Consider the following 23,665-nt stretch of genomic DNA (forward strand, 5'->3'; position numbering starts at 1 on the left):
TGTGTGAACCCTGAAACTCATTAGCATGTAGCATGTTAGCATGGCGTCAAGCTAAGTGTGAGCAGGCGAACAAACATTTTTCTGACTGATGATCCAAATGTCTCTGCAGATTGGCGTTGGACCAATTATCTTTCTCCTCGTCTTGATCGTTTGTCAGAATATAATTCACAGTTCGTCTTACTTTATTCTCATTAATATTAAAGATTCTCCAAACCGGCCACATCGCTCGTCCTCTCCAGTGTAACTGCAGGGAACGCTGCTGATGTGCGACGTCACTCGACGGTCGCCGGGCCGCGCTCGGGGTCTGTAACGAGTCGGAGCACCCCATGAAAAAACAAGCCTATGTTTAATAAAGAAAAGCTTGCAGATGCACTCCTTGCACTTCTAATTATTCCTCTCTTCTGTGTCTCTGGAGAATGCACACACACATTCACATACTTTCACATGTACTGTATCTCCCAGGAGCACCGTGCTCTCCGCTCCCCCTCAGTCCCAAGGCGAGATTATCGCAGACAAAAAGAGAGAGAGCGAGAGAGACAGCAGCTGAAGCCCTTTTTTTCTTTTTCTTTTTTTTTTTTTTTCTCGTCAGTGGGTCACACGGTGGTGGCATGGTTAACTAGCTAATATGATTAAATTTAGCAGAGGCACAAGTCACATTGTCAGCCCACATCAAAGTCTACCCGCTACTGCGAGAGCAAAACGAGCCCTCTGCGAAAACCGAGGGAGAAAGGAAGGAGCAGCCGAGGAAAGGGTGATGTTTTAAACATAAAACAGACACAGACTGGAAGAAAAGATGAGGCAATAATGAGGCAAGGGAGGAGGAAGAAGTGTTAGCTTAACCTATCAAGTAAACTGTGTGACCTGAAAAGCAGCGGCGAACAGCAAATCTCGGATTCCCGCGAACAAATGAAGGGCCATTGACAAATACTTATGGTGTCAAGTATGAAACCCGCTTTCTGACCTTGCCATTTGATTATCTGCCTTGAGACTGAGAGTTTGAGAGCTCACTTCTCCGATGGTTTACTGCGTGGCGTCAAACGTCTGAATTGCTTTCGGAGGAGAGTGAACCAGTTGACCCGTGGTCGGCCTCAGAAGTATACACAGCGTTTAATAAACACCCGACAGCAGCGGTACATGAAGAATGAGCTCATAATAAGTAGGAGTGTGTAGACTCTCTGTATCCATTGCTGCTTGCGAGATATACAACCAGATTTAAGCATTCACAGGGTGGAGAAGGAAAAAAAAAAAGACAAGTTGAAGCAGCAGTTTAAGGAAGCACATTTTCAATACCCTTCAAAAACACACGACACAGAACGCGGAGAGTTTTAACACTCTTGACATTTCTGTCAATATGTGCGACCTCCTTTGAATTAAAGCTTTTTAAAATTTGATACGAACTCTTTGAATGTGTCTGCTGTTAAATAATGAAGCTGCTACTCATTTCACATGAACAGAAAATGCAACATTTAGTTAAAATATACTCAAACAGACCCCCGTACTCCGGGTTTATGTCAAATGTGTGTTAAAAAATCATTTTGAACAAGAACAGTTAAATTCTGTTTGTATTTCTCATTTGGTTTATTGGTTTATTATAGGACAATGTTTCAAAAAGACAATGCGAACTCCCATTGCGTCACGGGTGTTTGTTTACATGACAACAGTTCTCAGAGATTCTGAAAATGCAACTTTTTGGCAACGGCTCCCGAGGTGCCACTTTTCGAAACCTGCGATTCCATCAAGTCAAAGTCAAAGTCAAAGTCAGTTTATTTGTCAAATATGCCATACATAAACACATACAGCACAAATGAAATTACAGTCCTCTCGGACCCACGGTGCAACAAACAAATAAATAAAATAATTTACTAATAACACAGTAAAACACAGAAAAGTTCAGGCCTGAGGTCAGTGGCGGGGGGCAGAGACAGGGAGTGGGGGCAGAGCAGGGAGGGAGTTTAGCTTCCTGACTGCCTGGTGGAAAAAGCTGTCCTTGAGTCTGCTGGTTCTGGCCCGGAGGCTCCGCAGTCTCCTAGCCGACGGCAGCAGGCTGAAGAGGCTGTGGGCAGGGTGAGTGGGGTCACCTGCGATCCTGGTGGCTGTGCGGGTGAGGCGGGTGTTGTAAATAGAGGAGAGGGAGGGGAGAGAGACACCAATGATCTTCTCGGCTGCTCTCACAATGCGCTGCAGGGTCTTGCAGCAGGACACGGTGCAGGCGCCGTACCACACCGTGATGCAGCTGGTCAGGATGCTCTCTACAGTGCCTCTGTAAAAGGTGGTCATGATGGGGGTCGGGGCTCTCGCTCTTCTCAGTCTACGGAGGAAGTAGAGCCGCCGTTGAGCTGTTTTAGCCAGTGATGTGGTGTTGGTGTTCCAGGAAAGATCCTCAGAGATGTGCACACCCAGAAACTTGGTGCTGCTCACTCTCTCCACAGCAGCACCGTTGATGGTCAGTGGAGCATGCTGGGAATGCTCTCTCCTGAAGTCCACAACAATCTCCTTCGTCTTCTCCACGTTCAGGTGGAGATTGTTGTCCTGACACCACGTGGCCAGGCGGCTCACCTCACTCCGGTAGGTTGTCTCATCGTCATTGTTGATGAGACCCACCACGGTCGTGTCATCAGCAAACTTGATGAAGAGGTTTGAGCTGGATGAGGGTGTGCAGTCATGGGTCAGCAGAGTGAAGAGGAGGGGGCTCAGCACACATCCCTGGGGGGCCCCCGCCAAACAGAAGAAATAACAACTATTTAAATACGCTTAGTGTTGACAGTTGAAACGCTGCTCAACGTGACCCAACATGCTAGCCACATTGTTTTTGGTGTTTCTGCAGTTTCTGTGTAAACGCACATCGTTTTAAAAACATCGCTGCGTAAGCATGACATTTTTGGTGACAGTTTTCACTTGTCACATTTGTGACGTTGCCGGACCGCAGGCCTTCAGGCATGCTAGCTGTCCGAACCCAGACTCCTGACATAGACCGCCATGCTAACTGATTGACGAAGGGTCATGTTCACATCTCTGACTGAAAACAGCAAACTTTGGTTGATTGTAATTTCCTAAATGCTGTTCACGAGACGCAGTGAAACACGCAAATCAGTTGCGTGTTTTCTTAAAGTGAGCATGTAAAAGACGCCGCTACTGCAGGAGTGCGAGTGAGCGGTACCAGTTCTCACGGAGGCTTCCTGTGACAAATTGAAAGTAATTGTGCGTTACACCCTGTCAAAGCCTTTTCTAGACCTACACTGCTGATCTAAGAAGTCACGACTGCGAAACGATGAGATGATGATTAGCGATCTGACGAGATGCTACTTAACAGATTGTGGTGCACAATATAAAGAACAGGCAGTGGCTGGAGCAGAAAAGAAAATGATGGAAAAAAATGGAAAAAAAAAAAATCTTTTTCCCTGTTGGGGGATATTTTTGAGCCACATCCAAGAATCCGAGCGAGCCAGCCAAACACTGAAGAAGCTGTAAAAAAGCTCTATACACTCTATTAGCTGGAAGGAAGTGGCGGCCAAAGCGGGTAACACATCAAACCAACACTATCAAAGCAGCTACAAATCCTTCTGCACGCATACTTTAAGAGCAGCATCTGCACAAACATTCAGCTCAGCGGGGAGCAGCGTCACCTAACAATGCCCTCAACAAAAGCAGAAAAAAAAATGTGAATATCGTTATCTTATTGACAAAATAAATCTGCTTTGAGCTGCTAATCCCATCTGCACATATTCAAAGGACGTTCTGTTACTTTCTACTCCGGTTAATCAAGCTAGACTGTATTGTTTTGTTCTTTTTTTTTTTTCATCTTTTATTTGTGCCGACCTACTATTTTTCACGTCTTACAGAGCCGAAAGTCACACAAGTCTTGAATCAATATTAATATTGCTTTGTTTACCATTGCCGTTCAGCCTTCTGATTAGATTAAGTCTACCTTCAATTTAACATAATACGGTCTGGTCGATGAACGCTGTTGACCTGCTTTTATTTGATGGACTCAGCATTGGTGAAATATCTCCTCTAATGAAGTTATGTGACATATCATTTCAAGTATCAGTGAGAGGAGGATAATAGAGAAGTAAACTGAGGCGACTCCAACAGGGAGCGTGAGAAGTTCAGTAAATAATCACAGCATTCAGAAGCAGGAACGACCAGCGCCCGGCTTATTTCGGGATGTTTTCTGCAGTAGTTTTATTTACTGTGTTAATACAGACTAAGTGTGTTCAGTGGTACATGATGGAGAAGTGAACAGCACTCCTGGCTCACAGTGAGGGAGGTCCCAGATTGATTCCAGGCTCATGAGTGTATAAATGGTCATGTTTTCAACAGATTCTGCAGGTTCTACTCACAGTGCAAAGACTGGGTTGAGTCTGGTTCTGCAGGTTTCTCCACCTCTGAGTCGGTTTCTGCAGGTTTCTTATTGTTAAAAAGAAGTTTTTTTCACTGCTGGAGTCACTGAAAAGTCGTATTTTCAGGGACTCTGAGCACCATTTCATAAACTGAGTATAACAACCCGAATGACGTTTTCATTTTTCACTTTGAAACAAGGCCTTAAATCATCCTTCGACTGCTTTCTGTTCATGTTTTCTTTTTTTCCCCACTTTACAAATGTCTCTGCACAGTTGGAAATGTCTGTCCACAGTAATTAGTTGCAATCAATTACAGCCTCTTTTCATAAGGCTGTGATTCAGACATGTTTGCATTATGAGAGCAGCAGGTTGCTTTGACGAAAAAAAGAAATTCTTTAAACTAAGACTGCGAAGAATAAGTGATAATGACCTTTTAGAGCTCCTCACTTCTCCTCTCGTGTTCCGGAGAGGCAAGCGTTTATGTAGAGTCAACATCCCGGCATCTCTTTTTTTGTCTCCAGACATAAAGTGCTGTTTGCTGACGGAGACTTTTGGGTGTCACTGCCTCTTTCAACAGATAAACAACTTTTAAAAAATAAGAAGTTAAAGTCCTGTGGCACAGCTATTGATGGTAATGCACTCTTTACTTAGCAAACAGATGAATTTTAATTCAGTGTTTACTCCAGAAACCTTGGAAAATGCACCTTGAATGCTGTGTTTCACCTCAAACTGAAATTGTAGATATCACACATGAGCGATATTGAAGATTTCTGCCTGAGAAAAACTCAGGCAAACTCAAATTTAGACGGAGCCTGTTGTTCACGCAGAGAAAAACATGATTTGTCCAAATGCTTTTGTCTCTAATTTGGTTGCAGAAATTGTTCAGATGATGCCACCGCAAAAATCACACCTGCTTGACTTCACCTTGCGTCGCCTCCTTCAGCAAAGAGAAATCCGTGGGGAGCTAAACTGATTATAAGACTGAATCATAATCATCGCCGCTCCGTGAATACAGAAAACTACACATTTACAATCACACATGCAGAGTCTCATCGCGCTTGATGGAAAAACCATCTGGGCTTTGAAAACTCCCGAGATAATCTCTGCTGGAGTCGACACAAAGCGCCGCCGCGCGAGGACTTTTCCTATTTGGGCTGAAAATGTCACGGCGCTCGTGAGTGATCTGAGCAGACTATCGCACGAGAAGAGAACGATTAGCGGAAAATCAAGACAAAGGCAGAGAAAAGCAGAAAACAACAGGTGCCCAGACAAATTGAAGGCTCTGATGTTATTGTTTGTTTTCCTCTCTTTTCCACTGACAGCATATTTACAGTATCGGTGCGCCGCCTGCGAGCTCCTCCGACGTCGCTCCAGTCGGGCTGCTCTCTTGTTCATGGCTCATTATCACACCCCGGAGATTGCCAGCCAGTGACATTAATGCTATTTAAAACTGGCTGTAAGCCGTTTGGCTGTACATACTGTGCGTTTCGGGAGCCACGCTGTGTCACCGGAGGATTCTACCTTGACTAAAATGTTTTGCGGTGACTTGGCTGACTGCTGGGGACCGGACATGCATTTTCAAACATGTTCATTAGTTTCCAGGGTCTCTGCTGAGGGGCTCATTTGTTGAGGCTTTGTTTGGAGTTTTGTCTTTTTGCTGATTCTGTTCTTGTGCCAATTTAGGCTGCGGAGACACAAATGCATACTAAATTAGCCATTGATATTCAGAAGAGTGTTTTACATTGAAACATAAGAGTGTAACTTGTTAACGGTTTGCTTGTGTTTATGTGAACAACTGAAACTAATCCGGACCTTAAGTGGATGCTTCAGATTCTTCTCCAGACTCTCATTTGCAGCATGTAAAGCTTTGATTTAATGCTTTGGAACAGAAAGGACAAATCTGTGTGACTGACTTTACATATGCTTGGGGAGTTCTCCAGGTAAAGAGCCTCCTCCTGCAGGGTCTCTGTTTAGGCCAACAGAAAAAAAAAAAAAAAAACAGAAATAATAAATAAATAAATGAATAAATAGATAAATTTCAGACGCTCTATAATAAGAATGTCAAACATAGGGTCCTTGGGCCAAAACAGGCCCTCAAGAGGCTCCAATCTGGCCAAACCACCAAGCAAATTGTAAGAATTTCAAAGTAATCGTTTGGTTTTGTGATATTTTCACACATGCTCACAATCCTCTGGAAGCTACTTGGGGTTCAGACGACGTTTCATTGAAAATGCATCATTTTCCCATTTTGCTTTCAGAAAAGTTTTGCATTTACACCGCAGTGTTTTCAAAACCATGTCTGTTTGTCACACATGCTTGTGCTTATGTACTGAGCACGTGCAGAAGACCTTTTAAACATGGCTGTGATCCGCATGTAGGCTACAGCATTTCAGAGCCATTTTCAAAAAGCTGCTTTTTCAGCGCCTGCGAGCACCGTGTTCATGTAAACAGACTCCCAAAACACGTTTTCACTTTAAAAGGTTATTTCAACAGGGCTTAAACTTCCCGAAGGTGGAAATGTGAGTATGTGTTACTAGGCATGTTTAAATGGACCCAAAAATCCTCCGTGAGCAGATTCTAAATGTGTCATTTAAACACCTGAGTGGATCCGCTTCACTGGGAGCGGCTCATAGTTCGGATCTGATTGTACGAGGTAGTCTACGCCAGTGGTGGGCACAGCTAACCAAAAAGTTAGCTTCGATAACCGTTCTTCCACTAACTGAAAACTTAGCTTCGATAACGCACACACACACACACACACACACACACACACACACACACACACACACACACACACACACACACACACACTCAGCGACAGAGATTCACGTGATGCAGAAAAAAAGAGGACAGGAGGAGAAAACGGCGGAATCTTGAGTTCCGGGGCTTTCTAACAGTTTTTGAATCGTTTCAATCGGACAAACGGATCAGGAGTTATATGCATTACAAAATCCATGTTTTTTTAAAACCATTTTCGGCGTTTTTTTAACTGTAGAGAAGAGACTTTTCATTACTTTGCACAGTAACAGAAGCACTTACGAGAGGCGTTCAAGTACCCCCGGAAACTAGAGTCAGCCTACATTGGCTCCCAGAGCTACCACTACGCTAATGTGTAGATTTAACGGAAGCTAATTAGTCTGCTAATGTTTTTCAAAGTTAGCTGAACAGCTAATCCACTAATGAAAATGTAATGTAACTAGAAAAAATTTGCAGTTCCTGAAGAAACTGCAAGTGTGAATGCTGAGCTGAAAATGTTAAACTGTAATGCAGAAATACTGAATAAGGAAAGGTGAAAAACCCTGAAATAAAGTTGAAAAAGGTTAAAAAACTTTGAAAACACGGCAAAAAGTCAAAAAGGGTTGAAAAAGGTTGAAAACACTGCACAAAGTTGAAAAAGGTTGAAAACATTGCAAAAAGTTGAAAAAAGCTGAAAAAGCTTCAAAACACTGCAAAAAGTTGAAAAAGTTTAAAAAAAAAAGGTTGAAAACACTGCAAAAAAACTTGAAAATGTTGAAAAAGGTTGTAAACAATGCAAAAAGTTGAAAAAGGTTGAAAAATGTTGAAAACACTGCAAAAAGTTGAAAAGGGTTGACAAAAGTTGAAAAAGGTTGAAAACACTGCAAAAAGTTGAAAAATGTTGAAAAAGGTAGAAAACACTGCAAAAAGTTAAAAAAGGTTGAAAAAGGTTGAAAGCGCTGCAAGAACTTCAAAAATGTTGAAAAAGGCTGAAAACACTGCAAAAAGTTGAAAAATGTTGAAAAAGGCTGAACACACTGCAAAAAGTTGAAAAAGGTTGAAGGAGGTTGAAAAATGTTGAAAACACTGCAAAAAGTTGAAAAAGTTTAAAAAAAGTTGAAAAGGTTTGAAAAAGTTTAAAAACACTGCAAAAAGTTGAAAAAGCTTAAAAAAAGTTGAAAAAGTTTGAAAACGCTGCAAAAAGTTGAAAAAGGTTGAAAAAGTTTGAAAATGCTGTAAAAAGCTGAAAAAGGTTGAAAAAGTTTGAAAACACTGCAAAAAGTTGAAAATGATTGAAAAGACTGCAAAAAGTTGAAAAAAGTTGAAAAATGTTGCAAATAGGTGAAAAAGGTTGAAAAAGGTTGAAAAAGTTTGAAAACACTACAAAAAGTCGAAAAAAGCTGAAAACACTGCCAAGAGTTGAAAAAATTAAACACAGTTGAAGAAACTGACACATTTTCAAAAACTTAAAAGTTGACAAAGGAGGAGAGAGCAGTAAACAGCAGTGGAGTCAGTGTCAGAGTAACAGAGGATCAATAGAGCTCCAGTGTTAATGGAAAAATCCAGACTAATCAAGCAGCAGTCAGCACAACAGGTGTGTCTAATGCAATGGAGACCAGCTGCACAGCAGCCATGATAGTGAGTCAGCACTTTTTAATGGAGTGCGCATGGTTGAAGAAATGGCATTTCTCGGGGACCAAGATGTGAAATTGAAAAAGATTTTCACACAGTCAGATTCAGAAGCCTTTCATGAATTTAATGGTGCAGGAATCATGTCTGTAGGATCATCCATTCAGCCATACCAATTGTGCGAACACGAGTGAAGTTTTGGATTCAGGCGTCTCCAAAATGCATTGGAGCGGATGGGAGAAAATTCTGCACTCTCCTCAAACAAATGCCTCTGGAGAGAGAACCGTTTGAGATAGAGACAAAGTGACTCAATTGTACGGGTCACAAGAGAAATTCCTACGTTTAGAGGGGTTATTGTACAGATTGAGCCAGAAATGTGGCCATACGGACGAGAAAATAATTTTTTTTTTGGTTAAAATTCAGAGCCTCCGGCACTCTAAATTTGATTCTCCCACTCTAGCTTTTCCAATACACACCCATTATAAACTTCAGAAACGGCTAAAATTCCCTCCATACTTGAAGCCTCACAGTTTAAATTTGGTAAAAGATCTTGAGATGATACTACATACCCGAATAGAGGACAAAAATGCCTACGTTTTAAAAGTAAAATGACTTGTCTATGTGAAAGTATGACAAAGTAGTAAGGGTTCAAAGTTGAAGGAGTTGAAAGGTCAGTTGAAGGGTTTTCCCATCCACTTCAATGTTAAAAATAATTTTAAAAAGTTGAAATATTTCAAAAAGTTGAAGAAAGTTGAAAAAGTTGAAAATGGTTGAAGAAAGGGTTTAAAAAGTTGAATATTTTAAAAGTTGAATGGTTAAAATCGGTTAAGATTTGAAGAAGTTATAAGGTTCCAAAGTTTGAAAAAATCTCCATCCGTTAACATGGGGCAAAAAGTTGCACAAAAGTTGAAATATTTCAAAAAGTTTAAAAGATATAAAAAAGTTAGAACATAGCACCCAAGTCCTTAAAAAGCTGCACAATTTGATATATGAATGGCTCAAATCGGACCAAATTTGGAGGAGTAGTTAAGCGTTAAAAAACGGCGGAAGAAGTCAGAATAATAATAATAAGAAGAATAATAAAGAAAAGGAATGTAATAGTGTGAATGCCTTCAGCATTCACACAATGAAATGAAAATTAGCGGTTAGCTGATTAGCGGACAGCGCCCACCACTGGTCTATGCTAATTGATAATCCGCTCCAAGTCTCACATAAACAATGCTTGACAGTAGAGTGGATTGAACGGGGGATTATTTGTTCTGCGCATTCGTTCCCTCATGCGTACTGACGTGATAATGTGTGTAGTAAACAGGAAACAGGAAAGTGAAACACAAGCAGAAGAACTGGACTGTAGTCGAGAAACACTTTTTAATAAAAACCCTGAGAGCGCAAACACTGGAGAGGAGAGATGGATGCAAATCATGCAACAGCAAGTTGTTTTAAGAGCTCTGTGGTTGACGACCAGCGGGCCGCCCGTGACCGGCGGACGGCCGACAGGCGGAGCTGAGCCCTGTAGGACAGAGGCCAGCCAGCCAGTGTCTAACCCAGGGACACCAGCCGTCAGAATGGCGCCCGCCGGGGAGCGCTCGCTTCTTTCGTGGAGATGTTAGAACACTTTCTGAGCAGATATCCGGCAGATAAAAACACATTGCTCGGCGCTGAGGACTGCTGGCTGCAAAGCTAAAGATCAGAACCTGAAAATTCCATTAGAGACCTTATGCTCATGCCACAGATATGTCGTCCATTTGGGAGGACGCCGTATTATCCGCTTCAGTCGGGGCCCTGGTAAACGAGGATTGAACGTGGATCGCTTTATATGCCGCCCGTGCATACAAATGCGTTTGTTTCTTTTTAATCGGATTGAAAGAAAAACACCCATAATAACTGGACGAATGTCGATCTTTCTGTTGTCCCTGTGATGGACTGAGTGTCTCTTACCTTTCACCCACTGAATGTAACAATCTGAAAATTTAAAAAGTCCAGCAAAACTTTCGCACACTACTTCTCATCTGACCGTCGACTGGCTGCAGTTTGGATGCAGTTATTTATCACGTCATCCAAATCTGTTCCAGCCTTGAGCGGTCTCTGCATTTTCCAATCCGTTCTTCAATGAGCACATTTCCTAATTAGCCTGTGTTTTAGCCCATTTATGCCTCCTACGGTGCCCACCTTATCTCCTCCCCCCGCCCTCCTGTGCATTCGTTCCTTTGGCAGAGTGAAGGGCACAGAGGACTGCCAGTCTGCTCCTCATTATAACAATATGTGCGATACCTTTTACAGTTGTCAGAGTGAAGGGGTAAATCTGGCCACATTGCCCCCTCTGGCAGGAGCTCTGTCACATCAATGACCAGTGCTTCTTTCTGATTTGCTGTCGCCTGTGGTTGCAGACTGATTCTAATCTGCGCCCGAGCCCCTGTGCACTGAGATAATTAAAAACACCACTTTTACAAGTTCCAGCGCTTGGCTTTGTGGAAAGTTTTCCTCCCCCTTGCGTGCGCTCATTTTGTCTTTTCGTGCTTGACAGGTATCGCGGTTTTGACACGTACCCACCTGTGTCATAATGATGCTTTGCGAGCGGCGAAAATGGAGAGAAAAGTGACAATTCCTGTCCTCAAGTCTTTGGAGATAATTACAGTGTTTACCAGCAAATTGTCAAATGGTATACCTGACATTTCAGGGCTCAGACAGTTGAGGGACTCTTTAACAGTTGGGAGATCTTATTATTGTTTGCTGTAAGCCTCACTGATTAGGAAATCACAGAGGATTATAGAAAAGTGTTCATTAGAATGTCAGTAAATGTTAATTGCATCCAGTGGGAAGAAATATATTGGATGGAGATGAAAATACTATAAATGCACTCCATAAAACAATGACATACACCTCCTGACAGAGCTCATAACCAACACTGTATATCAATTTATTGATCCATCGATACCCCGACCCACATGCTGCTTCAATTTACTAGATTGTACATCAACCTCACGCACAGGAGGTATCAGTCAGGTCTGCCGGCGCGCAAACACACACACACACATACACACACACACAAACACACACTTTATGTCTCTCGTGCACGCACACACAGATGAATTGAGTAGCATATTTCACCACCAGGAGAAGGGGAAAAATGCTCTATAACAAAAATGTCAAGGTGTTTTAAGGAAGAAATATGCTTTGGCACACAACAGCAATTGATGAAATGTGACCTTGAGTTCTTCTTTCTCCATTTTTGTTGCATCAGAGTAATGAATGGTGCTGGGTCAGAGGGAAGAGAGGGAAGAGGGGGACGGAAAAAGCAAATTGAGGAGCCATTTTTACGGATATTAAAATCAGTTGTCAGGAGCCCCCAGATAAAAAATGAGTTTTAAATGTGAAGGTGTGTGTGCGTGAGTCACTGTGGAGGCACCGAAAAGCGTCCAACAACGAACACAGATCATTCTCTGTTTATAATAACTCTCACTAATTACGTTTCCAGATCAATAAAAACCTGTGAATTGAATGGAACTGTTCCTTTGGCGCAATTTATAGGAAGAAAAGGGAGTGTGTGTGTGCGTGTGTGTGTGTGTGTGTGTGTGTGTGTGTGTGTGTGTGTGTGTACCGTGATCCTGGTGGTGGGAGGAGTTAATTGAGTTGAGACATGAGAAAGAGGTTGGTAATTTGGCCGACACATGCAGAAGTTGACCTATGATGGGAAGCTTTCGGGAGTTAAATGAAAATTCGAGCAAAGCATGAAGAAAGAAGAAAAAAAAAGAGTTAATTACGTGCTACTCCTCTCAAGAACATTTTACCTTCTGATGTTTCCATTCCATTACACGGGCAGTAATTTTTGCTCCGACTGTGTGAACCCAAAGGATCTAAATTGTACTTAGTGACTAAATTTAGGCGATGTATTTATTTGGATATGCTGGCTTCCTGAATATAAAGACTGAGCCACGCTGCTGATGCAACATTTGGTGTTTGGTGAGGCGTTACGTATAATGCAACACGGAGGGAATGCTTTTGCACGAATGTACCATTAAAAACGTTATCTTGTGCTCTGCACCGCGCAGCACACAGGCTACAGCAAATTCCCTGATTTTCTCTGCCTTAGTTCATTTAGCTAGCATTACATTTTCAGCGTTAATGTTCCAGATGAAGCATTTAAAGAGATTTTTCATATATTTAGAAATGGATGTTTACACCGCAGCGCTTTCAAAAGAAACTATAAAAGTTCAGGATGACCTCATCACCTGATTCACCAATACAAGTCTGAAGACATTCATTACCTGCGTGTTCCCTCTATTTCGGACAACATTCATTTTTTTATACTTTCCCATGTTTGGGGTAGGAGTTAGGATCATTCTAATCAATACATGAATTCAAGTCTTTTTTCTTTTAATTCCGTCTCCAGAGAAAGTTTGTCTCTTTCAGGGTTAAATGCTGCGGCTCTGACAAGATGCTTGTTGACTTTGTTAATCTGTTCATTAAGCAGGGAGCAGGTAGCATGAAAGAAGTTTTCGAAGATTTTCCTGAGAGCAGCGAGGCTGATACTGTCAATAGAAAGTGATCAGGAGCCTGCCGCGATTCGCCAACAGCAGATTCATTTTCAAGTTTTATCCGGAAGCAGGAGTGAGTCAAAGCCAACCAGCCGAAACCGAGCAAGCTGTTGACGAATTCTGCAACTGTCTGTCCTCTTAAAGAACATCAACACTCTCTTCTCTGAGGTCCTGCCTTCAAACATTCACTTTATCAGCATTCTTCTTGGTCCTTTCCTCGACCATCCTCTTCCTTGTTTCGCCACCTGCAGTATAATATCACCGCTATCAGTTAGACTGACACATGACCCTTCTCACCTACCCCATCTATTTTGCCTGACCTCTATTTCTCACTTTCCTCCCGTTGCTCCGTGCGTCACTTATCTCACTTTTTGAGGCCCTCCCCATGTATCTCTGTCCCAATAACTCCATTACACGCCCATCGCCCTTTCTCTGGTATTTCTCCCGCCTCTCCGCCCCCCCCGACAGTCGGCTGTCTTCATCCCATCCCACACGCCTACCTGTTCATCCATGCTTTTCGCCCTCCGCATCCACCCCTCCCCTCGTCTTCCCTCCAATCGCTCTGCCCCGTGGGACCGGGGCCCTACCTCATGAAAGAGTCATCAGCGGTGCATAGCTCTTAATAATAGTTAATCTGTTTAAGCAGCCGCTAAAAAGGTCATGGCATCAGCCAGCGAGGAACAGAGGGAGAGGCAGTGAATGGTGTGGAATAGAGGATTTGGAGGTAAGAATAAGAAGACGCCGAGCGGAAGATGGACAGCTGGGGTGAATTTCCATCGCAATGCACATGTAGCGTTTTCTCATATAAAGTTACACAACTGAGCATTAGGACTGTAAAAACTCATCACGTTGGCGCAGAGGCTGATAGCATTTGTTTAGAGTGCCACTCTGGCTGCGCGGGATCTGAGCTGAATTCTCATGAATCCACCTGCGGTTCAATGGGAAAGTGATTTGTGAACACTCACAGCCATCAGATCCTATTATGGGCCCTGCAAATTCTCTCATAATGACTGTAAGGAGACATGCAATGGCAAAATCAATCATAGATCTATGCACTTATTGAGAAGCCATCAGAGGCTGGAAGGAAAGTGGGGATGAAGGGAGAGGGGTCAATACAATACAGCAACAGCGAAACACACAATGTATGAGAGGAAGACTGTTGGGAAGGTCTGTGGAACGGCTGAACCTGAAGAAGTGTGTGTCTGATGGTGGGGCGGACGTCGGCCTCCATCAATAAAGCCTCAGCCTGCAAAAAACAAGGACGAGTAGCCGAGTGTGTAATAATGAAATGCACATCAGCACTGACGCTTCAGGTCTCACAGTGGAGCAAAGCACGTGTGTGATTGTCAGCGGGTTACATATATTACCATCAACGGCATGCAGTGGACTGTGGCGCTGAAGTGAATGATCATCCAGGCGTCGATGTAGGGTTCATCCTTATTCATGCCCCAATGATGATTTGAGGTCACCATCATTGATCAATTAAGATTAAAAAAAGAAGGAGAGATCCAATTACATCTATTTCTTTCTTTCAGTCAGACAAGTGAATATTAGTTGTGAATTTAAAGTACCAAGTCTTCAGCTTGTTTGATCAGTGTCAAGCAAGTCCAAAACTTATGGCTGCTTCTGGAAAAGCTGGACTCATAAAACACTTTTCTCAAGTTTGTGAGCTGTTATGAGGTGAAAACTTGGTGCACCAGTGAAGCCTTTGGTAACCTGAACATATTTCCTCCGGTCATGCAGCACTTTGCTCCGTTACTTCACATTTTGATCCGGGTCGGCTTTTCTGAGTCTGGAATTTGAATCTTCTCGATAGTTTTTTCTCTCAGAATCGTTATCCATGAAGTGGCAAAACACATGTTGAGGGCATAATGTGATGGATGATGGAAATCAAACTCAGGTATAGTTTACCAAGAGGACCATAATATCAAAAGAGTACTTGCTATCATTTGCTATTTCAGGAGAAATGGAATAAAGAAAGGACCTTGTTTGCATTTGGCAAAGAAAGTACATGTAGGTTGTAAAGCAGGGCTATGAAATACATTTCAGTTCTGTCGCCACAGACTGCTCAGTTTCATTTCAAGTGTGTGGAAGGGTAAAGTAGTGCCACAATATCCTTCAAATTTAAACTTTAAAGTTTTTCTTTGCTGTGGCGCAGAGTATACATGATGAAAATATCTTTATTTTTGGAAATTATTACAGAAACCTACAACAATATCAACATAAAGTCAATTCAAATAAAACCTTCTGGTTGAAAACACAGTGAAATGTCCTCAAAATTTCTCCTCTAGCTGATGCAACACGCATGTTTTTCCACACTCACCCCGACAGCGTGGCTTTGAGGCCGGTTTTACAGCAACCTGAGTCCTGAATCAGATCATTAAAAGAAGGAATGGAACATGAAAATAACGAGACTGGTGAGCCCTGGAGGAGGCATTTAAGATATGATCCATGTAGTGTCCCCAAGAGAGGTTCAGAAGGAGGTAACCACATGTGGAGGATACATCTCCATCCAGCTCGCTGCTATAAAAACAAAAGTAGCATTCCGGAGTGAATCGCCAATCCAGATGATCGCACACAGACAGCAGGAGAAAAGAGAACTTCCTACTAACTTCCAAAAGCTGACAGATGCTTCTAAATCTTCAGTTTTTCAAGAAACATCTGCTTCAGCTGAATGTTTCCCACTGTAATTCTTCCATCCATCCTCAACCATGAAACGGTGAAGTGCTGCCAATAACCATGTTCTGTTCAAATCCCCACAAGCAAGTGACTCATGTTTTGTCATTAAAAGGCTGACTAACATGATCTGCTGTGAGCATCGGCCCACAACTCTGAAGTGGTCATTATGCAGACAGCACAATAGGAACAAGAACTATTACATGATACTCCAAGTAATTAAACAACATTTTAACAATAACCATTGAAACAAAGCAGACCTATTGTCTTTTTTATTTATTTTTTTTTCCTTTGTCAGTTTGTTTTCTACGTTATATCTACGTCAGACTGGAAAGAGAGCAACATATACAGGTCTGGGAAGGTCATTTCTTTCCATTTGTACATCTTCATTCAATCAAATGGCATCCTGAGAGGAAGGTTTAGGAGAACATGTGACCGTTACTGAAGGCACAAAGAAGCCTTTCTCCCCTTCACTGGTTTAGCAGTGTTCTACTCGCAGGTTATAGAAAGGATGTTGCGTACAATGTTGCGTAAACGATGTCTCTTCACTTGAAATATTGTCATATAAACTGGGTCCAAACGAATATCTGACTTCTTTTTCCTGAACCACGTTTGTTGGAGCTGCCAGAGTCTCTCTGAGGCAGTCTCGGACCTCCAGTGATACAAATACTTTACAGGACGGTGGTCAAACATCCTCCCACGTGCACGAAAAACCCAAAGCCTTCCAGGATTCTACAACCTGTCCTAATGTGGGTTTCTTCGCCTCGACTCGCAGCCTCCAACCCTTCTGATCTCTGGTGCCCTACAAGACCTGAAAGACGTGACCCTCATACAGATTATTCAGGTGTGTTTTGCTGTATTAATGCTGTCCGTGTTGTATTTTTCCAAACTATCGTGAAAGGAGTACACTTGCCCCATTTGCGATCAAAACAAACTCGTAAAGAAAATCTGTACAGAGACGGAGCGCAGAGGGTGTTTGCATCTTAAGCAGACATAAAGCAGTTGCCTGATATACACTGCTGGAAAGATACTATTATTACAGAGCTCTGGGCGCGGGAACCCGAAGTGTAATTACCTTTTCATATATATAAGATAGAAAAATAAAATTAGAAACGTGTTATTTTAAATTGGAGAACAAATCTATCTGCCTCAGAGAAACTTCTGCCATCCGTCATTAAAAAGTAATTCTTTCTTCTTCTGTCTCTCTTTAACCCATCACAAAAGGCCAAATGACTATTCTTCTGTGATATTAGGAAATTAGGTTCAGGACAGCATAAACACAGTAAATTTCAGGCTTCACAGAAATTACAAGTTACCCTTGAAAATAAACCCACTTTCCCTCCTTTTTTTTTTTTTTTTTTTTTTTTCCAGAGGCTCAACTTTTCCCACCTCGGAGACGTCCACTCACACCACCTTTTTGAAATTCTTTGGAGCAGGTGGACTCCCCACTTCCCAACACAAAACTGAAAAGACAAAAAGCCACTTCAGAACTCAACGACTTCTAGCCCCCCATGGGACTTAACGGATTAGTCAGGAGTGAGGGAGCGAGCGGAGAGAAAGACTGGAGAGTGAAAGACATAAAGAGGGAAGTAAGAGGGAGAGAGATTGGCCTCCCCTTTCTATTCCCATTGTGGGCCACGGGCTGTGCCGTCTGAATAGCTATGCTAATAGGCAGCTGAAAGTACGAAGAGATAACACAAAACCCACTTGACTCCCTGACACCTACTTGAGTGGGGCCGCAGCGTTTTCCATGGCTAGTTGTTATTCATGGACCTGAAAGTAGCCCGTCTCTCAGCCTTGGGGTGGACGGTTATTTCGTCTTCAGAAAATAGTCAGACACACAGCAAGTCCTCCCTACAATTGGTGGCTTAAGTATTAATTATCATTTAAATGCTTGTAGGAGCGAAGAGGTTGTTCTTGAAGGTGGGAGTGCAGATTGGGGTCCCGATGCGGGGCGGGAGATTCGGCTTGATCTTTAGCAAGGGGGTCAGCAACTGGCGAGATTTAATCATTGGCAGCAGCTGCAAGGTCTTGACGGAGAGCTGGATTCTACAAGAGCTGTCCAAAGTATTTGTTGCAACCCATACAAACACAGACAGCAGTGTTGGATGACAGTGAACAAGAAAATCACTCGGGGGATTATTTACTTTGACCAAACAGCTTCCCAAAAGAAAAAAGGAATAAGACCGAGAGGAAAGAAAACTTTGTTCATAATGCAAAGACTCCACCACAAGGGCATAAAGGCTGCTGGGAAGGAACACTGTGATATACAGCAAATTAATATGAGCTTGCACAAAAATCTTTGAGGAGAAAAACACTCCCTCCAGACACAAATTTACACACACCAAGACAAACACATCCTATTACTCTGCAGGGTGTTACCATGGTGAAAAAGATTTTCAATGACATTTTGAAGGGACAAAATGTACTTCAGAGGCTATTCATAGTCTGCAATTTGTCTACTTTCCCCTGAAACTCATTCTTTCAAATCTGATTAGTTTATAGTCAAAGTGGTGGCAAAAAACTCTTTAGCGTTATTTCAGTGTGACTTCATTATTATATTTCTGGGCTCGTATAGGGTTTGATTTCTATTACAGCTTCAGACCCCACGAGTCTGAGGTCTCTTTTCCAGGGCAACGATTTCAAGTGAGAATGCAAAACTTCCATTACGTTTTAGATTGTTTTGTTAAATTTAGCTTTTTGAAAACGCTTGTATATTGTTTGACAGATGTGTGTCTTGTTTGTTTTATTACAACAACCAACAGCCGCAGCTTGTTTCATATAGTACTAAAAAGATTGCTTTCATTGTTCTGCTGTAAATGGACATCCGCCATGTAAACTTTTACTTTGAAACAGGAGGGCAAAAACGATGCGTTTTCACTTTGAAAAATCATGTAAAATGTAGCATAAATGAACTTAGCAAAGTCAAAAACTTTTATTTTTGGATCATCAAAAGTCGTTTCAGAATAGAGGGTGTTATTTTTAATGAGGAAAAAGTTCTGATACACAGAGGAAGAGGTAATCCTCATGTGTACATCATGTACAGACAGCAGAAGACAGAGACACGGCGTGGACAGCTGAGTTGATTAAAGGGGATGTGATGGTTCCTGATTAAAGGGTAAGTTTTGTCCCATATCTTTTGGGCTATGACAGCTTAAGATGGCAGCTCACTGCCATAGAGGGGAAACTCACACCCATCACAGGGAGCAGTAATGAGAAGAACCCCTTTCTTGGCACCGATTGAGGCTGGTGGAGCTATATTTCTTTTCAGGCTTCACAAGTCATACAGTACAGTTGTGTTTGATCAACATTCAAACAGCTTCCTCCTTCTCCGCACATTAGGCTTAAATCAATGATTGGTGTCACACAGCTTTTTCAACGGCAGAAAGGAGGAAAATCGCAAGTGTTTAAATTCCATGTGGCCAAGTTTGAGATCTTTCATTTGGCATCGGGATGCTAAAATGTTATTTCAATTTTGTTTTGCACTGACAGTATTTCATTGCTTCTGGGCATTATGTTCAAAAGCCCCCTGCAAATGAAAGGCGTTGCATCAGCCGAAGCATGAGATCTCCCCACCGCAGCCGAGTCACTTAAATGCTATTCCACTTCAAGTCGCAGATTGTGTTGTCATTTTGCACTCAATCACTGAATTTCTTTGATGCTGGCCTTGGTTTTCAAGTCAGTCAAAGACAAAAAATATGAATTCCGGCAAACTCCACATTCAAACTCTCTCCACATTTCAAATTCCCTCTTTTATTTGGGATTTGGGTACAAATCACTATTTTGTTCCCTGTTCATGTGTAAATGGTGCTGATAATTACTCGGCTGAAATCTGTGTCTGAGAGCACAAAGCCAGCTCATTGTATAATGGAAGCAATTTGCATCTGCTTTCACCGAGGCTGCTGTGGCAACCCCCGGGAGAATCAAAGGTTGATTAATGCGTCCAACCACATTTTATTAGCAGCTGTTCAGGTGGCTTTTCACAGTATGTGCATGTTTGCGTGCACGCCCGCCTGTGCGTGTGGCCTTGTTCTTCCATACTGGTGGGAATGTCAAGCTGATTGTACACTGACTAATGGGGGCTCATGTCACCATGTGGACAGGAACCCAGGTCCCCATAGACAAACCAGCTTTTTTTTTTTGCTTAAGACATGGCTTGAAATTAGAATGGAGTTAGAATTATGCAGGAAGTTGCAGGGAATCAAATGCAAAAGGCATGAAAACGTAATAGAAGAGTTCCTCTACATTGGTGGGCGTGTCTTAATCAAAACTGAAGCCTGATTCCTCATGCTCGGACACACCTCCCACACTGCAAGAAACACACATTTGTGTTCACTGACTACAAACGTTTTAGACTGTGTTGGCCTGTCTGTCTTTCCATGTGATTTTAAATTGTCCTTAGCTTGTACGACTGTAACTGTAGTTTTACCAGAGTGCACACCAAACTGACCCCATCATCCTTAATTTCTATTTGTTATTATAAACAACAGATGCAGTGACAGTAATGGAAGTTAATGCATGTGTATGTGTGTCCTTGTTCTTCTGCAACAGCCGACTCTCCACTGGCCCATGGGGATTATTGTCACCGTGCTGAGAAAAACCGAGCTGCCTGTCAATGAAATCAACACACCTTCAGCCAACGATGTGTTAGTTGCGGCTAAGTTTATATTAAATCTGCGGGAAATAAATGGAAGTTAATAGGGTGAGAGAGAGAGACTTACAGCCTTAAACCCTGACCACACTTTGCTTCACCCCATGTGCAGCTCGCTGTGATGCATCCCCAACTTTTCCAATCTGATTTGTTGACGCCAGACTTAAACTAGTTTTAAAGGTCACACCTAAGAGCAGGAGAGATGAGGCCTTTAGGCACGGAACAGCTCCAGATCGTTCAACAATACCACTGCACTTCAATCGCACCTCTTTTTCTATTTGTACAGCCGGTCACGAATTAGTTTTCCACTTTAAAAAATAATCATACACAAGCAGCTGAATGGAAAATGTGTTTTACAAAATGAAAGCTATAACAGTTCTTGTGTTTCTTAAACCTATTCTCAGTTGTAATAAACAAATAATTTCCTACAGTTTAGGATATATAAATAATCTTTAGACTGATGTCTTTTATGATTTGAATCTTATGTTAGATCGTTATTTTTAAAACTTGCAATAAATATCCTCATTATCATAGTATGGCGGTTTCAAGCCTCAGTGAGGCTCTTCTTTCACTTCACCACAATATTTATTTGTTTATTCAAGCCTACTTCAGAGGACAATGGGATTTAAGTTTTTTGAGCATTTCCTGGATGTTGCACTTGTCACAGATTCTTTTAACTGAATTGATTAAATAAATGGGTTTATTGATGTAACCTTTAGAGATGGTCCATGTGACCTGAAAAAAAGAAAAAAAAAAGTTTGATTGAGACAGATCAACATTCACAGTCTTTAGTTACAACTTTTCGCCAGCAGACTGGAATGTTGAGTGCCACACAGTGATTGGCGGGATGGATTCTGGCTGAACGTACTGACTGGATGTGATATTAGCTCATCCGGGTAAACTGGTCCAACATGAACATCTATAACTCACACCGATAACGAGTTGAGTGTAAATAGTTCTTCTTCACACGCTCAGTCGACGGACAATGAGAACAATGTTTTCCTCCAGTCCAGATTCTCCCGAACTTGGTAGTTTTAGAGCTGCATGTCTGTGTTCTCCCATTGCTAATGTTCAGAGTGTATTGCTTTCTGGGCACATGTACATGAACTAATTAGAAAAACAGAAAACAGCACCCACTAGTGACCCGACGTGAAAACTACATCATTTCCAGCCATTCCTATGGAAGCAGACATCTTCAAAATGTGGCCATGTAAATGTAAAAAATGATCTTTTCACCTGAAATCTTGTCGTGTAAACGGGATGCAAGTCTCCCAGAGCGCAGCCACAGGGAGCTGTGTAGCTCCAACTAGTGGTGGCTGAGCGGCTAAGCAGTGTCTGTGAAGGGGACAGACGTTTGAACATTTAACCAACTAGAAAACGATCCCATGACTGCTCTTTAACCAATTTTAAGAGGCAAGTTTGGCTACTTTGAAAAGATAAATTAAACTCTTATAGGGACAGTTCTCTTAAAATAATTACCCCTTGTTGCAGGTGCAGCAGTGGCTCAGTTGTCAGAGTGGGTTGTCCCATATTAATAATATTAGTGGTGCCATCCCCCAACAGTTAATTTCTTAAATTCACATCGATAGACTGACAGTTTTCTTTTCTTTTTAGGAATCATAGTTCTTCATTGTTCATGCTAATTTGATATTCCATCATTCCATACGTCTGGGAATGATAGAACTAAATACTACTCTTTCAAATATAACAACTTGGTCCTTCATCTTTACACATTTTTCCGGATTTGACATGACCAGACATAACGTCAGTGCAACACAATCTGTTGCCAGTCAGAACAGACGGAATCGAAACTGGCCTCATTTTTTTAATACTGAAATGGCTTATAATGAAAAACCTGCCAAAAAAAAAGAAAGGAAAAGGTCTCATATCTCCGATGTGTTTAATAAAAGCTATCAGCATCTTCAAACAAAGGTAGCTGGTGGAAAATAGGGTGTTTAAGGAGGCTACACTTGTCAGATAAATTAAATCACTATTCCATTAATGCTGTTCATCTATTTTTTTTTAGCTATAGCTACAGGCTGTGAACATTAATCAGACTGCCACTCAGGTTTGGTGTGTTTTTGTATTCTCAGCCGACCAAAAAGAAGCGTGAACCTCGAGGATCGACTTTTATTTTAGTTACTTTCACATTATGATATCAACGTTAAATAGAGATGTGAGAGGATTTTTTTTGTGAAATAAATACATTGTTACTGAAATTAAACCTCATTTAAGATGCATTTTCTTTCAAAGAGTCCTAAATGGGAGTCTGTAAAGAAAAAAGAATAAAAGAAACAATGTTCATGAACTGGGCTGCAATAATGTTGTTTAGAACTGAGATAAAGATGGGATTTGTGCTAAAATTAAAAAAAAAAAAAAAAAAAAAAACACTTTCTAAATCACACTTCTGTTCTGTCAATTGATAATTACCGGTACATAAAATTTCTTCATGACAGTTTTTGAGGATTTATTCAGATTAATTGTACTTTCCATTTCTAAAAATCTGTCATTTTGAATTTGCAGAGCATTAATGCACAGGAAAACAATATTCTGCAGTGCAGTCACCCTGCCGACACATAACATGCCAATGCTTTGATAATAATAAATTTGAAATAAATTGTGCAGCCCGAGCCGAATGTCAAATCTGAGTATGTCTACACCAATCAGCCACAACTTTCCAAACCTGACAGGGGAAATGAGTTCCACTGATGCTCCTTCTCTTTACCGTGACTCTTGTTAATGAGCGGGACATCACAGGCGGCAGGTGAACATTTTCCCCTCACGGCTGAAATGAGACATAATCATAAAGCCCGGGAAGATTTCAGGCTTGACAAACTGAACAGGTTAGACTAAAGCCGTGTTGTGATCCAGAAGGCCGACTGGGTCGTTCCCAGAACAGCAGCTCTGGTGGTTTATTCACACTCCGCAGCTGTCAGTATTTATCAAATAAGATCCAAGGAAAGAAAAGCAGTGTACTGGTAACAGAGTCATGGGTGGCCAAGACTCAATGAGTCACATGGGCAGTGAAGGGTAAACCCCGTGTGATTTGAGCCAAACCATTTCAGCTTTGATGCAGAGGTCAGTGATGTTCTGATGAA

Source organism: Salarias fasciatus, chromosome 6, assembly GCF_902148845.1.
Source record: "Salarias fasciatus chromosome 6, fSalaFa1.1, whole genome shotgun sequence".
In the NCBI taxonomy this organism is placed as follows: domain Eukaryota; kingdom Metazoa; phylum Chordata; class Actinopteri; order Blenniiformes; family Blenniidae; genus Salarias; species Salarias fasciatus.